Source organism: Pseudophryne corroboree, chromosome 10, assembly GCF_028390025.1.
Source record: "Pseudophryne corroboree isolate aPseCor3 chromosome 10, aPseCor3.hap2, whole genome shotgun sequence".
NCBI classification, from domain to species: domain Eukaryota; kingdom Metazoa; phylum Chordata; class Amphibia; order Anura; family Myobatrachidae; genus Pseudophryne; species Pseudophryne corroboree.
The window spans coordinates 378,098,907-378,116,415 of record NC_086453.1 but is presented as its reverse complement, the minus strand read 5'-3'; the positions used below and the strand labels follow the sequence as shown (position 1 = coordinate 378,116,415).

Sequence of the window (17,509 nt, the reverse complement as noted above, 5' to 3'; positions counted from 1 at the left end):
CTTGCGTGGGTTTCCTCCCTCACTCCAGTAATATACTGGTAAGTTAATTGGACCCCAACAAAATTAACCCTAGCGTGAATGTGTGTGCGTGTACATGTGGTAGGGAATATAGATTGTAAGCTCCACTGGGGCAGGGACTGATGTGAATGGTCAAATATTCTCTGTACAGCGGAATATGCGTGTGCTATCTACATAGCTGGAAATAAATGTGTCTCAGTAGTGCTGCTTTACTGCATTTCACACAGTAGGGAGTGTCTCAGGATTGTGTACATTACATTCCATTTACAGGACAGCAAATGTTTTGTACCGTTAAATATTTATTTTTATACTACTGCAAAAATTTTCTTTTACGGAAAGTCACACTGTGTGTATATCAACCACGGCGGCCAGTTATATATTTATTTTTACATCTATTTTTTTTTCAGGTCCTTTTAAAAAAAATGTCATGTTTTACTTTGTTATATATACAGACATGTGCCGCGTGTACACCTACAGCCCGTCTATGGATAGAGCAGGATAATGTACACATACATGTGCCGCGTGTACACCTACAGCCCGTCTATGGATAGAGCAGAATAATGTACACATACATGTGCCGCGTGTACACCTACAGACCGTCTACGGATAGAGCAGGATAATATACACATACATGTGCCGCGTGTATACCTACAGACCGTCTACGGATAGAGCAGGATAATGTACACATACATGTGCCACGTGTACACCTACAGCCCGTCTACGGATAGAGCAGGATAATGTACACATACATGTGCCACGTGTACACCTACAGCCCGTCTATGGATAGAGCAGGATAATGTACACATACATGTGCCACGTGTACACCTACAGCCCGCCTGCGGATAGAGCAGGATAATGTACACATACATGTGCCGCGTGTACACCTACAGCCAATCTATGGATAGAGCAGGATAATGTACACATACATGTGCCACGTGTACATCTATAGCCCGTCTACGGATAGAGCAGGATAATGTACACATACATGTGCCACGTGTACATCTATAGCCCATCTACGGATAGAGCAGGATAATGTACACATACATGTGCCGCGTGTACACCTACAGCCCGTCTACGGATAGAGCAGGATAATGTACACATACATGTGCCACGTGTACACCTACAGCCCGTCTACGGATAGAGCAGGATAATGTACACATACATGTGCTACGTGTACACCTACAGCCCATCTACGGATAGAGCAGGATAATGTACACATACATGTGCCACGTGTACACCTACAGCCTGTCTACGGATAGAGCAGGATAATGTACACATACATGTGCCACGTGTACACCTACAGCCTGTCTACGGATAGAGTAGGATAATGTACACATACATGTGCCACGTGTACACCTACAGCCTGTCTACGGATAGAGCAGGATAATGTACACATACATGTGCCGCGTGTACACCTACAGCCAATCTGTGGATAGAGCAGGATAATGTACACATACATGTGCCACGTGTACACCTACAGCCCGTCTACGGATAGAGCAGGATAATGTACACATACATGTGCTACGTGTACACCTACAGCCCATCTACGGATAGAGCAGGATAATGTACACATACATGTGCCACGTGTACACCTACAGCCTGTCTACGGATAGAGCAGGATAAAGTACACATACATGTGCCACGTGTACACCTACAGCCTGTCTACGGATAGAGTAGGATAATGTACACATACATGTGCCACGTGTACACCTACAGCCTGTCTACGGATAGAGCAGGATAATGTACACATACATGTGCCGCGTGTACACCTACAGCCAATCTGTGGATAGAGCAGGATAATGTACACATACATGTGCCGCGTGTACACCTACAGCCAATCTGTGGATAGAGCAGGATAATGTACACATACATGTGCCGCGTGTACACCTACAGCCCGTCTACGGATAGAGCAGGATAATGTACACATACATGTACCGCGTGTACACTTACAGCCCGTCTGCGGATAGAGCAGGATAATGTACACATACATGTGCCGCGTGTACACCTACAGCCCGCCTGCGGATAGAGCAGGATAATGTACACATACATGTGCCACGTGTACACCTACATCCCGTCTACGGATAGAGCAGGATAATGTACACATACATGTGCCACGTGTACACCTACAGCCCGCCTGCGGATAGAGCAGGATAATGTACACATACATGTACCGCGTGTACACTTACAGCCCGTCTGCGGATAGAGCAGGATAATGTACACATACATGTGCCGCGTGTACACCTACAGCCCGCCTGCGGATAGAGCAGGATAATGTACACATACATGTGCCACGTGTACACCTACATCCCGTCTACGGATAGAGCAGGATAATGTACACATACATGTGCCACGTGTACACCTACAGCCCGCCTGCGGATAGAGCAGGATAATGTACACATGCATGTGCCACGTGTACACCTACATCCCGTCTACGGATAGAGCAGGATAATGTACACATACATGTGCCACGTGTACACCTACAGCCCGCCTGCGGATAGAGCAGGATAATGTACACATACATGTGCCGCGTGTACACCTACAGCCAGTCTACGGATAGAGCAGGATAATGTACACATACATGTGCCACGTGTACACCTACAGCCTGTCTACGGATAGAGCAGGATAAAGTACACATACATGTGCCACGTGTACACCTACAGCCTGTCTACGGATAGAGTAGGATAATGTACACATACATGTGCCACGTGTACACCAACAGCCTGTCTACGGATAGAGCAGGATAATGTACACATACATGTGCCGCGTGTACACCTACAGCCAATCTGTGGATAGAGCAGGATAATGTACACATACATGTGCCGCGTGTACACCTACAGCCAATCTGTGGATAGAGCAGGATAATGTACACATACATGTGCCGCGTGTACACCTACAGCCCGTCTACGGATAGAGCAGGATAATGTACACATACATGTACCGCGTGTACACTTACAGCCCGTCTGCGGATAGAGCAGGATAATGTACACATACATGTGCCGCGTGTACACCTACAGCCCGCCTGCGGATAGAGCAGGATAATGTACACATACATGTGCCGCGTGTACACCTACAGCCCGCCTGCGGATAGAGCAGGATAATGTACACATACATGTGCCACGTGTACACCTACATCCCGTCTACGGATAGAGCAGGATAATGTACACATACATGTGCCACGTGTACACCTACAGCCCGCCTGCGGATAGAGCAGGATAATGTACACATACATGTACCGCGTGTACACTTACAGCCCGTCTGCGGATAGAGCAGGATAATGTACACATACATGTGCCGCGTGTACACCTACAGCCCGCCTGCGGATAGAGCAGGATAATGTACACATACATGTGCCACGTGTACACCTACATCCCGTCTACGGATAGAGCAGGATAATGTACACATACATGTGCCACGTGTACACCTACAGCCCGTCTACGGATAGAGCAGGATAATGTACACATACATGTGCCACGTGTACACCTACAGCCCGCCTGCGGATAGAGCAGGATAATGTACACATACATGTGCCACGTGTACACCTACATCCCGTCTACGGATAGAGCAGGATAATGTACACATACATGTGCCACGTGTACACCTACAGCCTGTCTACGGATAGAGCAGGATAAAGTACACATACATGTGCCACGTGTACACCTACAGCCTGTCTACGGATAGAGTAGGATAATGTACACATACATGTGCCACGTGTACACCAACAGCCTGTCTACGGATAGAGCAGGATAATGTACACATACATGTGCCGCGTGTACACCTACAGCCTGTCTACGGATAGAGCAGGATAATGTACACATACATGTGCCGCGTGTACACCTACAGCCAATCTGTGGATAGAGCAGGATAATGTACACATACATGTGCCGCGTGTACACCTACAGCCAATCTGTGGATAGAGCAGGATAATGTACACATACATGTGCCGCGTGTACACCTACAGCCCGTCTACGGATAGAGCAGGATAATGTACACATACATGTACCGCGTGTACACTTACAGCCCGTCTGCGGATAGAGCAGGATAATGTACACATACATGTGCCGCGTGTACACCTACAGCCCGCCTGCGGATAGAGCAGGATAATGTACACATACATGTGCCACGTGTACACCTACATCCCGTCTACGGATAGAGCAGGATAATGTACACATACATGTGCCACGTGTACACCTACAGCCCGCCTGCGGATAGAGCAGGATAATGTACACATACATGTACCGCGTGTACACTTACAGCCCGTCTGCGGATAGAGCAGGATAATGTACACATACATGTGCCGCGTGTACACCTACAGCCCGCCTGCGGATAGAGCAGGATAATGTACACATACATGTGCCACGTGTACACCTACATCCCGTCTACGGATAGAGCAGGATAATGTACACATACATGTGCCACGTGTACACCTACAGCCCGTCTACGGATAGAGCAGGATAATGTACACATACATGTGCCACGTGTACACCTACAGCCCGCCTGCGGATAGAGCAGGATAATGTACACATACATGTGCCACGTGTACACCTACATCCCGTCTACGGATAGAGCAGGATAATGTACACATACATGTGCCACGTGTACACCTACAGCCCGTCTACGGATAGAGCAGGATAATGTACACATACATGTGCCACGTGTACACCTACAGCCTGTCTACGGATAGAGCAGGATAAAGTACACATACATGTGCCACGTGTACACCTACAGCCTGTCTACGGATAGAGTAGGATAATGTACACATACATGTGCCACGTGTACACCAACAGCCTGTCTACGGATAGAGCAGGATAATGTACACATACATGTGCCGCGTGTACACCTACAGCCAATCTGTGGATAGAGCAGGATAATGTACACATACATGTGCCGCGTGTACACCTACAGCCAGTCTGTGGATAGAGCAGGATAATGTACACATACATGTGCCGCGTGTACACCTACAGCCCGTCTACGGATAGAGCAGGATAATGTACACATACATGTACCGCGTGTACACTTACAGCCCATCTGCGGATAGAGCAGGATAATGTACCCATACATGTGCCACGTGTACACCTACATCCCGTCTACGGATAGAGCAGGATAATGTACACATACATGTGCCACGTGTACACCTACAGCCCGCCTGCGGATAGAGCAGGATAATGTACACATACATGTACCGCGTGTACACTTACAGCCCGTCTGCGGATAGAGCAGGATAATGTACACATACATGTGCCGCGTGTACACCTACAGCCCGCCTGCGGATAGAGCAGGATAATGTACACATACATGTGCCACGTGTACACCTACATCCCGTCTACGGATAGAGCAGGATAATGTACACATACATGTGCCACGTGTACACCTACAGCCCGCCTGCGGATAGAGCAGGATAATGTACACATACATGTGCCACGTGTACACCTACATCCCGTCTACGGATAGAGCAGGATAATGTACACATACATGTGCCACGTGTACACCTACAGCCCGCCTGCGGATAGAGCAGGATAATGTACACATACATGTGCCGCGTGTACACCTACAGCCAGTCTACGGATAGAGCAGGATAATGTACACATACATGTGCCGCGTGTACACCTACAGCTCGCCTGCGGATAGAGCAGGATAATGTACACATACATGTGCCACGTGTACACCTACATCCCGTCTACGGATAGAGCAGGATAATGTACACATACATGTGCCACGTGTACACCTACAGCCCGTCTACGGATAGAGCAGGATAATGTACACATACATGTGCCACGTGTACACCTACAGCCCGCCTGCGGATAGAGCAGGATAATGTACACATACATGTACCGCGTGTACACTTACAGCCCGTCTGCGGATAGAGCAGGATAATGTACACATACATGTGCCGCGTGTACACCTACAGCCCGCCTGCGGATAGAGCAGGATAATGTACACATACATGTGCCACGTGTACACCTACATCCCGTCTACGGATAGAGCAGGATAATGTACACATACATGTGCCACGTGTACACCTACAGCCCGCCTGCGGATAGAGCAGGATAATGTACACATACATGTGCCACGTGTACACCTACATCCCGTCTACGGATAGAGCAGGATAATGTACACATACATGTGCCACGTGTACACCTACAGCCCGCCTGCGGATAGAGCAGGATAATGTACACATACATGTGCCGCGTGTACACCTACAGCCAGTCTACGGATAGAGCAGGATAATGTACACATACATGTGCCGCGTGTACACCTACAGCTCGCCTGCGGATAGAGCAGGATAATGTACACATACATGTGCCACGTGTACACCTACATCCCGTCTACGGATAGAGCAGGATAATGTACACATACATGTGCCACGTGTACACCTACAGCCCGTCTACGGATAGAGCAGGATAATGTACACATACATGTGCCACGTGTACACCTACAGCCCGCCTGCGGATAGAGCAGGATAATGTACACATACATGTGCCGCGTGTACACCTACAGCCAATCTATGGATAGAGCAGGATAATGGCCCTCATTCCGAGTTGATCGCTCGCTAGCTGATTTTAGCAGCATTGCACACGCTAGGCCGCCGCCCTCTGGGAGTGTATCTTAGCTTAGCAGAATAGCGAATAGAAATTTCTTAGCAGTTTCTGAGTAGCTCGAGACTTACTCCTACACTGCGATCAGCTCAGCCCGTTTCACAAACACGCCGTGCGTTCGGCCAGCCACTCCCCCATTTCTCCAGACACTCCCACGTTTTTTCCTGGCACGCCTGCGTTTTTCCGCACACTCCCAAAAAACGGTCAGTTTCCGCCCAGAAACACCCACTTCCTGTCAATCACACTCCGATCACTTTAACAATGAAAATTCTTAGTTCGGACGTGAGTAAACCTACTAAGTTTTGTGCTAAAATACTTAGCGCATGCGCACTGCGTAACATGCGCATGCGCATTTTTGCCTTAATCGCTCCGTTGTGAAAATCGGCAACAAGCGAACAACTCGAAATGACCCACAATGTACACATACATGTGCCACGCCCGTCTGCGCAGAGTGCTACGGGAGGATAATGGCGTGGAAGGCTACCTCCACACTGGCAACACAGATGCCTAGTTCACTTTCCAAACCAGTGGGCACTCCGGATGGGAGGATACCTCCCAGGGACACCCATGGCAGCTGGAACCCATTGTGGTCAGGAGATGAGTACACACAGGACAATCTGCATCATATTCTTACTATATTTACAAGCAGGCCGGATAATGACATTATTCTATGGCAGACCCAGCTAAAATGTCGATTGCGATCTATCGGTAGCTTGCGGAGCACCTGTCGGTAGATAGCGACCGACTTTGGAACAAGTGCCCCAATAAGCCTCTGACAGGCTCAGAAGGCCCATTCCCAGTACTGCAGGAGCCCGTCATGCCAGCTGGGTACCGTCTGATGCAGTCAGCTGCGGTGGTGTGCAGCCAGCGGGAGCCGGTAAGCAGCCAGCGGGAAGACAGGAAAGTTCTGTTCTCTGCGGCATGCTGCACAGGGTGGATGGAGGTTGTGTGGATTCTGCACAGAGAATGGTCCTGCACGGGGGGCGGTTCCTCTCAGACGGGGGTTCTTACACTGGGGGCAATTTAATATAGGTTTATTTTTTTCTGTGTAGGGCAATGTGTTTTATGTTTTTACTGTGTGGCCAATGTGTGATTTCGGGCGAGACCGTTCCTACAACCTGTGCAGCGAGGGCGCGTGGTTATATCCCACTCCGGTGGATCATGAAAGCTTTCAGCTCTGAAAGTAGATAGCCAACTCCAAAAGTCTGGCCACCCCTGTTCTATGGCATTGGGTGAGGTTGCTGACTGTACATAGATCTGACTCACCCGGCGGCACACAGCCCTGAAGGAGACGTCTGCCTGGTGTTATTGCAGTAATGTCCTCCAGGACAAGGCTGACATTCCAGAATGCTGCTCAGACCCTTTACATCTGACCAGGAGCCGGAAGGGCACGGCAGGGGCGAGCGTGTCCCTACAATGGAATGAAGCATTTATCTATCATCTGCCTGTGGCTGCGGGAGTGCGATCTGTCCCAAACATTGTTATACCTTCTGTACAGTAGTGTCCTGGAGGACAGAGGTCACCGGTGACACCATCGTCTGGTCGCCCCTCCACCGCTCCTTCTCTGCACCAGTATCCTGAGGAACAATTCCCTGCAAGATGGGACAATATGTTATATATCTGTGACATTAACAATGGCAGCTACATACTAGTGTCAGCTACCCCACCTACCTGTAGGCACTGCCAGTCCTGGTTCCTGGCAGTATTTGCCAGGCGGGCAGTGTACACACTCCGTGATGCTGGATAGGCCATGTCGGGGACCATACCTCCCTGCAGGACAGCTGTACTGAGTGCCAATCTGTGTCCCCGCCGGGCAATAGTACCCTTGTGGGCATATAAACTGGGCAAAGTCACTCACCGGCTGTCCTCTGAGTTCACAATAAAACCCTGTAACCCAAAAAGTGGCAAATAAATAAAAAATACACAGATAGAATGGTTCCTAATGAGGGTGGTCGGATCAGCCAGGTAATGGGGGCACACAGGGTATACATATGCTGGGGTTCTAGGAATTGCAGGGGATACATGAATGACTCATATACTGTACAGTGTATACAATAGTATCCTGCACACAATGTGCAATGGGCAAACGGAATTATTTTACCTTTATTGATGACTTTCTACAGAACAACAAAGCAGGTTGTGTGCACACGTCTGCCAGTTATACCACAAACACCAGCACACCCATCACAACAGACACCTCTAGGATACAAGCAGCACAGGCTGACATATTCCACACCCTACACTAGGGGGTATATTTATAAAGATTCATGTTCATTCACTAAGCTGACGACTTTTCACAATTCGTATTTTCCGATGTCGATGTGATTCGTAATATCAGGCAGTGTTTTACGGGAGTGATGAGTAAAACACTGCCTGACAAAACACAAGGAATCCCGGCCGGATCTGTGAGATCCGTGCAGGGCTTCATTGTATACCTTAAAAAGGTTTTTAAAGTGTTTAAAAATCTGAAAAAAATTGCGTGGGGTCCCCCTCCTAAGCATAACCAGCCTCGGGCTCTTTGAGCCGGTCCTGGTTGAAAAAATGTGGGGGAAAAATTGACAGGGGTTCCCCCATATTTGATCAACCAGCATCGGGCTCTGCGCCTGGTCCTGGTGCAAAAAATACGGAGGACAAAAAGCGTAGGGGTCCCCCGTATTTTTTGAACCAGCACCGGGCTCCACTAGTCAGAGAGATAATGCCACAGCCGGGGGATACTTTTATATAGGTCCCTGCGGCCCTGGCATTAAATCACTAACTAGTCACCCCTGGCCAGGGTACCCTGGAGGAGTGGGAACCCCTTAAATCAAGGGGTCCCCCCCCTCCAGCTACCCAAGGGCCAGGGGTGAAGCCCGAGGCTGTCCCCCCCATCCATGGGCTGCGGATGGGGGGCTGATAGCCAAGTGTAAAATAAAAGAATATTGTTTTGTGCACAAGAACTACAAGTCCCTGCAAGCCTCCCCCGACTCTGCGTCCTACAAAGCATCTCCCACCGCTGCACCTGACCCTCTCCTCCTCATACATTTCCTCTATCACTGCCCCATAGCGGTCATCCAGCATGTGCTCACACTGTCCTGCTCCAAGCATTATCCACTTCCCCTCAGACTCTGCTGTCTACAAAGCATCTCCCACCGCTGCACCTGACCCTCTCCTCCTCATACACCTCCCCTATCACTACCCCACGGCGGACATCCAGCCTGCACTCACACTGTCCTACTAAAAGCATTATCCACTTCCCCTCAGACTCTGCTGCCTACAAAGCATCTCCCACCGCTGCACCTGACCCTCTCCTCCTCATACACCTCCCCTATCACTGCCCCATACCGGACATCCAGCCTGTGCTCACACTGTCCTGCTCCAAGCATTATCCACTTCCCCTCAGACTCTGCTGCCTACAAAGCATCTCCCACCACTGCACCTGACCCTCTCCTCCTCATACACCTCCCCTATCACTGCCCCATACCGGACATTCCAGCCTGTGCTCACACTGTCCTGCTCCAAGCATTATCCACTTCCCCTCAGACTCTGTGTCCTAACAAAGCATCTCCCACCACTACACCTGACCCTCTCCTCCTCATACACCTCCCCTATCACTGCCCCACAGCGGTCATCCAGCCTGTGCTCACACTGTCCTGTGTTTGTGTAATGTTAATCTAACCTAGTGTTGCCATGTGAGTTATATAGATGTAGCTGCTTGTGATGGGGGTGTGACTTCCTGTCCAGGCTGCCCTGTTCAACATGACTACTTGGAACTAGCATGCAGTGTTTGTCTTCATTTAATACATCTGAAACATGGTGTCAGAAGTTCCTGAGCCCACAAATGATGCTGATTATTGGCAGAGCAGCAGCTCAAGCTTATGAGAAAACCTGCAGTGACAAGAAAAGGATAAGGATTGCATAGCTATCAAGTGGATTGAATCACCATTGTGTTAAACTTGTCTGCCTTCTCTGGAGTGGGAGTGCACCAACATGGCAACTAGCAACAATATTCCTCCACCTGATGGGATGCAGATGAGTGGCAATTTGTGCATTAACTGGGAGAACTTTAGAGCTGAGTTTGAAGATTTTTCTTTAGCTACAGGCCTGAATGATAAATCAGCTGAGGTGCAAGCAGCCACACCGAGGAGAGTGATGGGCAGTGAATGTCGTCATGTTTATAAGCACAGCCTGAGTCTTTCTGCGCAGCAACAAACAGATGTAACCGCAATCCTGGATGCATTGGAGGCATACTTTAAGCCTGCAAAAAACGTCATTTATGATAGGTATATTTTTGGCTGCAGTAAACAAGAGGAAGGTGAATCCATTGATAAATTTATTACCCGGCTGAGAGAAAAGGCAGCAACCTGTGAGTATGGCACATTGGATGAACTTATACGAGATAAATTAGTATTGGGCATAAATTGTGAAAACACACGCCGCCGTCTCCTAAGAGAGCGGAATTTAGATCTGTCAGCAGCTATTGAAATGTGTCGCACAGCAGAGCTCACTGACCAGAGAATCAGAGCAATAGACAGACAGATTGATAATGTCAATGTTACAGACAGACAACAGCACAGCAGGGGTGATTTGCTGGATAGCCCAAAGTGTGCAAATCGGCAGCAGAACTCACCAACAGCCAAATATATGGCCTGTAAATACTGTGGTGATAGGCACAGGCTAGGGAAAGAGCAGTGCCCAGCATTTGGGAAAACCTGTAGATCATGTGGTATTACCAATCACTTTGCTAAAATGTGCTTATCAAACAAGAGCTGGAATAAAGCAGGGAAAGTACACATAGTAGATGAAACATCTGGAGCGGATACCCATAGCGCTGAGGTGATTTATTCAACAGAATGTATTGGTACTATAAGATCAGAAGGCCAAAAGTGGTTTGCACATCTGACTTTGAATAATAAGAGGCAACCATGCCAATTAGACTCAGGGGCAACATGTGATGTTATGAGTCTGGAAGATAAGATGAAATTGGCTCCTAGAGTTCCATTACTGCCAAGTGACACTAAACTGAAGCTGTATTCTGGAGAGCTGATGAAATCATTGGGACGGTTCAAAACAGAATGCGTTGTTAGTGGACATACCCACATGCCTACTTTTGAAATTGTAGAGGCCCACCAGAAACCATTATTGTCCGGTTCCACATGTGAGCGTTTGGGGTTGATGCAATTTACTATTCCTTCTGAGCTACATAAGATGGAACATGATTTGTCTGGACCATTGAGGAAAGAGCAAATAATAGAGGCCTATGATGATGTGTTCAAGTGGCCAGTGAAGTCTGTTCCTGGCGAAGTACATTTTGAACTTGATCCAAGTGTTCCGCCATTCCAGTGTGCTCCACGCAATGTGCCTATAGCCCTCAAGCCGAAAGTGAAAGCTTTGCTTGATCAGTATGAAGCAGATGGGCATATTGCACCTGTGACTGAACCAACTGACTGGATTAGCAATATGGTCATTGTGGCAAAGCCTGACAAGTTAAGAATCTGTATTGATCCTAAATTTTTAAATCAAGCACTGCGAAGATCTCATTATATTATGCCGACATTGGAGGATGTTTTATATAAGCTGCCCAAAGCAAAAGTCTTTACACTGGTTGATGCACGTGATGCATTTCTGCAATGTAAGCTGGATGAAAAAAGCAGCTATATGACAACCTTTTGGACCCCTTGGGGTAGGAAAAGATGGCTTAAACTTCCTTTTGGAGTTTCCGTAGCACCTGAGGTTTACCAGCGAAAACAACACGAATGGCTGATTGGACTTAGCGGCATTGAGCCGATAGCAGATGATATTCTTGTGGTTGGCTGTGGCGAAACAGTAAAGGAAGCGGAGGCTGATCATGACCGCAAGTTGCTTGCGCTATTGGATCGTTGCAGACAAGTGAAATTAAGACATAGTGTGAAGAAACTGCAATTTAAGTTGAAAGAGGTTAATTTTCATGGTCATATCCTGTCCTCTGAAGGTTTGAAAGTTGACCCTGAAAAAGTTAGAGCTGTCTTGGAAATGCCAAAGCCCACTGATGTAAAGTCCGTTCAACGTTTGATTGGGTTTGTGACTTATTTGGCCAAATTTATGCCTCGCCTCTCAGAGGTATGTGAACCCCTGTGCAGGCTTCTGGACAGAGATTCGATATGGCACTGGCTTCCAAAGCATGATAAGGCTGTGGAGGAAATAAAGCATTTGGTCACAGTTACACCTGTGCTGAAGTATTATGATGTTACCAAGCCAGTCACTGTACAAAGTGATTCGAGTAAAACCAGACTGGGATGTTGCTTGATGCAAGAAGGACAACCAGTTGCATTTGCTTCAAGAGCATTGACTCCAACTGAGCAGAATTATGCACAAATTGAAAAGGAGTGCTTGAGCATTGTCTTTGCTTGTTCCCGTTTTCATTATTTTCTATACGGCCGGGACGTGATCACAGTGGAGACTGATCATAAACCGCTAATTGCCATCTTTAAAAAGCCTCTTCTGTGTGCACCTAAAAGACTTCAGAGTATGATGTTAACATCACAGCATTACAATCTCTGTGTCACCTACAAGCCAGGCCCTGAGATGTATATCAGTAACACTCTTAGTAGAGCAATAGCTATGGATGGGGGTTCTGGAGCAGCTCAGAGTTATCACACAGTGTGCACCATGCATCCGGTAATGACTGACTTTGCAAAGATTAACCAGGCAGATTATCTGAATGTCACTGATCAGCGACTGCAGCAGGTTCAGCAGCACACCATGACTGATGAGAGCCTGCAGATTTTGAAGTCTATTGTACTGGCTGGATGGCCGGACTCAAAAGAAGAGACACCAATCATAGTGAGGGACTATTGGTCATTTAGAGATGAGATAAGCGTACAGAATGGCATTTTGTACAAGGGGCCAAGAGTCATCATACCAAAATCTTTGAGATCTGAGATGCTGGCACGCATACATTCCAGCCATCTTGGAGGTGATGCATGCTACAGACAAGCAAGAGATACATTGTACTGGCCTAACATGCAAAGTGAGATTAAGAACTATGTTGGTAACTGCTCGGCGTGCAATGAATATGCTCATGCACAACAGAAAGAACCTATGATGTTACATGAGATACCAGTGCATCCATGGCAGATTGTCAGCATGGATTTATTTACTTATGCAGGCAAAGACTTTCTGTTAATAGTAGAGATGAGCGCCTGAAATTTTTCGGGTTTTGTGTTTTGGTTTTGGGTTCGGTTCCGCGGCCGTGTTTTGGGTTCGAACGCGTTTTGGCAAAACCTCACCGAATTTTTTTTGTCGGATTCGGGTGTGTTTTGGATTCGGGTGTTTTTTTCCAAAAACACTAAAAAACAGCTTAAATCATAGAATTTGGGGGTCATTTTGATCCCAAAGTATTATTAACCTCAAAAACCATAATTTACACTCATTTTCAGTCTATTCTGAATACCTCACACCTCACAATATTATTTTTAGTCCTAAAATTTGCACCGAGGTCGCTGTGTGAGTAAGATAAGCGACCCTAGTGGCCGACACAAACACCGGGCCCATCTAGGAGTGGCACTGCAGTGTCACGCAGGATGTCCCTTCCAAAAAACCCTCCCCAAACAGCACATGACGCAAAGAAAAAAAGAGGCGCAATGAGGTAGCTGTGTGAGTAAGATTAGCGACCCTAGTGGCCGACACAAACACCGGGCCCATCTAGGAGTGGCACTGCAGTGTCACGCAGGATGGCCCTTCCAAAAAACCCTCCCCAAACAACACATGACGCAAAGAAAAAAAGAGGCGCAATGAGGTAGCTGACTGTGTGAGTAAGATTAGCGACCCTAGTGGCCGTCACAAACACCGGGCCCATCTAGGAGTGGCACTGCAGTGTCACGCAGGATGTCCCTTCCAAAAAAACCCTCCCCAATCAGCACATGATGCAAAGAAAAAGAAAAGAAAAAAGAGGTGCAAGATGGAATTGTCCTTGGGCCCTCCCACCCACCCTTATGTTGTATAAACAAAACAGGACATGCACACTTTAACCAACCCATCATTTCAGTGACAGGGTCTGCCACACGACTGTGACTGATATGACGGGTTGGTTTGGACCCCCCCCAAAAAAGAAGCAATTAATCTCTCCTTGCACAAACTGGCTCTACAGAGGCAAGATGTCCACCTCATCTTCACCCTCCGATATATCACCGTGTACATCCCCCTCCTCGCAGATTATCAATTCGTCCCCACTGGAATCCACCATCTCAGCTCCCTGTGTACTTTGTGGAGGCAATTGCTGCTGGTCAATGTCTCCGCGGAGGAATTGATTATAATTCATTTTAATGAACATCATCTTCTCCACATTTTCTGGATGTAACCTCGTACGCCGATTGCTGACAAGGTGAGCGGCGGCACTAAACACTCTTTCGGAGTACACACTTGTGGGAGGGCAACTTAGGTAGAATAAAGCCAGTTTGTGCAAGGGCCTCCAAATTGCCTCTTTTTCCTGCCAGTATAAGTACGGACTGTGTGACGTGCCTACTTGGATGCGGTCACTCATATAATCCTCCACCATTCTATCAATGTTGAGAGAATCATATGCAGTGACAGTAGACGACATGTCCGTAATCGTTGTCAGGTCCTTCAGTCCGGACCAGATGTCAGCATCAGCAGTCGCTCCAGACTGCCCTGCATCACCGCCAGCGGGTGGGCTCGGAATTCTGAGCCTTTTCCTCGCACCCCCAGTTGCGGGAGAATGTGAAGGAGGAGATGTTGACAGGTCGCGTTCCGCTTGACTTGACAATTTTGTCACCAGCAGGTCTTTCAACCCCAGCAGACCTGTGTCTGCCGGAAAGAGAGATCCAAGGTAGGCTTTAAATCTAGGATCGAGCACGGTGGCCAAAATGTAGTGCTCTGATTTCAACAGATTGACCACCCGTGAATCCTTGTTAAGCGAATTAAGGGCTGCATCCACAAGTCCCACATGCCTAGCGGAATCGCTCCCTTTTAGCTCCTTCTTCAATGCCTCCAGCTTCTTCTGCAAAAGCCTGATGAGGGGAATGACCTGACTCAGGCTGGCAGTGTCTGAACTGACTTCACGTGTGGCAAGTTCAAAGGGCATCAGAACCTTGCACAACGTTGAAATCATTCTCCACTGCACTTGAGACAGGTGCATTCCATCTCCTATATCGTGCTCAATTGTATAGGCTTGAATGGCCTTTTGCTGCTCCTCCAACCTCTGAAGCATATAGAGGGTTGAATTCCACCTCGTTACCACTTCTTGCTTCAGATGATGGCAGGGCAGGTTCAGTAGTTTTTGGTGGTGCTCCAGTCTTCTGTACGTGGTGCCTGTACGCCGAAAGTGTCCCGCAATTTTTCTGGCCACCGACAGCATCTCTTGCACGCCCGTCGTTTTTTAAAAAATTCTGCACCACCAAATTCAAGGTATGTGCAAAACATGGGACGTGCTGGAATTTGCCCATATTTAATGCACACACAATATTGCTGGCGTTGTCCGATGCCACAAATCCACAGGAGAGTCCAATTGGGGTAAGCCATTCCGCGATGATCTTCCTCAGTTGCCGTAAGAGGTTTTCAGCTGTGTGCGTATTCTGGAAAGCGGTGATACAAAGCGTAGCCTGCCTAGGAAAGAGTTGGCGTTTGCGAGATGCTGCTACTGGTGCCGCCGCTGCTGTTCTTGCGACGGGAGTCCATACATCTACCCAGTGGGCTGTCACAGTCATATAGTCCTGACCCTGCCCTGCTCCACTTGTCCACATGTCCGTGGTTAAGTGGACATTGGGTACAACTGCATTTTTTAGGAGACTGGTGAGTCTTTTTCTGACGTCCGTGTACATTCTCGGTATCGCCTGCCTAGAGAAGTGGAACCTAGATGGTATTTGGTAACGGGGGCACACTGCCTCAATAAATTGTCTAGTTCCCTGTGAACTAACGGCGGATACCGGACGCACGTCTAACACCAACATAGTTGTCAAGGACTCAGTTATCCGCTTTGCAGTAGGATGACTGCTGTGATATTTCATCTTCCTCGCAAAGGACTGTTGAACAGTCAATTGCTTACTGGAAGTAGTACAAGTGGGCTTACGACTTCCCCTCTGGGATGACCATCGACTCCCAGCGGCAACAACAGCAGCGCCAGCAGCAGTAGGCGTTACACGCAAGGATGCATCGGAGGAATCCCAGGCAGGAGAGGACTCGTCAGACTTGCCAGTGACATGGCCTGCAGGACTATTGGCATTCCTGGGGAAGGAGGAAATTGACACTGAGGGAGTTGGTGGGGTGGTTTGCGTGAGCTTGGTTACAAGAGGAAGGGATTTACTGGTCAGTGGACTGCTTCCGCTGTCACCCAAAGTTTTTGAACTTGTCACTGACTTATTATGAATGCGCTGCAGGTGACGTATAAGGGAGGATGTTCCGAGGTGGTTAACGTCCTTACCCCTACTTATTACAGCTTGACAAAGGGAACACACGGCTTGACACCTGTTGTCCGCATTTCTGGTGAAATACCTCCACACCGAAGAGCTGATTTTTTTGGTATTTTCACCTGGCATGTCAACGGCCATATTCCTCCCACGGACAACAGGTGTCTCCCCGGGTGCCTGACTTAAACAAACCACCTCACCATCAGAATCCTCCTGGTCAATTTCCTCCCCAGCGCCAGCAACACCCATATCCTCCTCATCCTGGTGTACTTCAACACTGACATCTTCAATCTGACTATCAGGAACTGGACTGCGGGTGCTCCTTCCAGCACTTGCAGGGGGCGTGCAAATGGTGGAAGGCGCATGCTCTTCACGTCCAGTGTTGGGAAGGTCAGGCATCGCAACCGACACAATTGGACTCTCCTTGTGGATTTGGGATTTCAAAGAACGCACAGTTCTTTGCGGTGCTTTTGCCAGCTTGAGTCTTTTCAGTTTTCTAGCGAGAGGCTGAGTGCTTCC

The 17,509-nt window shown here is 48.2% G+C and overlaps 1 long non-coding RNA gene across 1 annotated transcript; it reads right to left on the bottom strand.

The window, feature by feature from the left end:
• Positions 1–7,883: 7,883 nt before the first annotated feature.
• On the bottom strand, positions 7,884–8,495 carry LOC134966793 (uncharacterized). Its single transcript, XR_010188714.1, has 3 exons — positions 8,283–8,495; positions 8,099–8,203; positions 7,884–8,022 (listed from the first exon to the last, which is right to left on the bottom strand). It is a non-coding gene; the product is annotated as an uncharacterized LOC134966793 (long non-coding RNA).
• Positions 8,496–17,509: the final 9,014 nt, after the last annotated feature.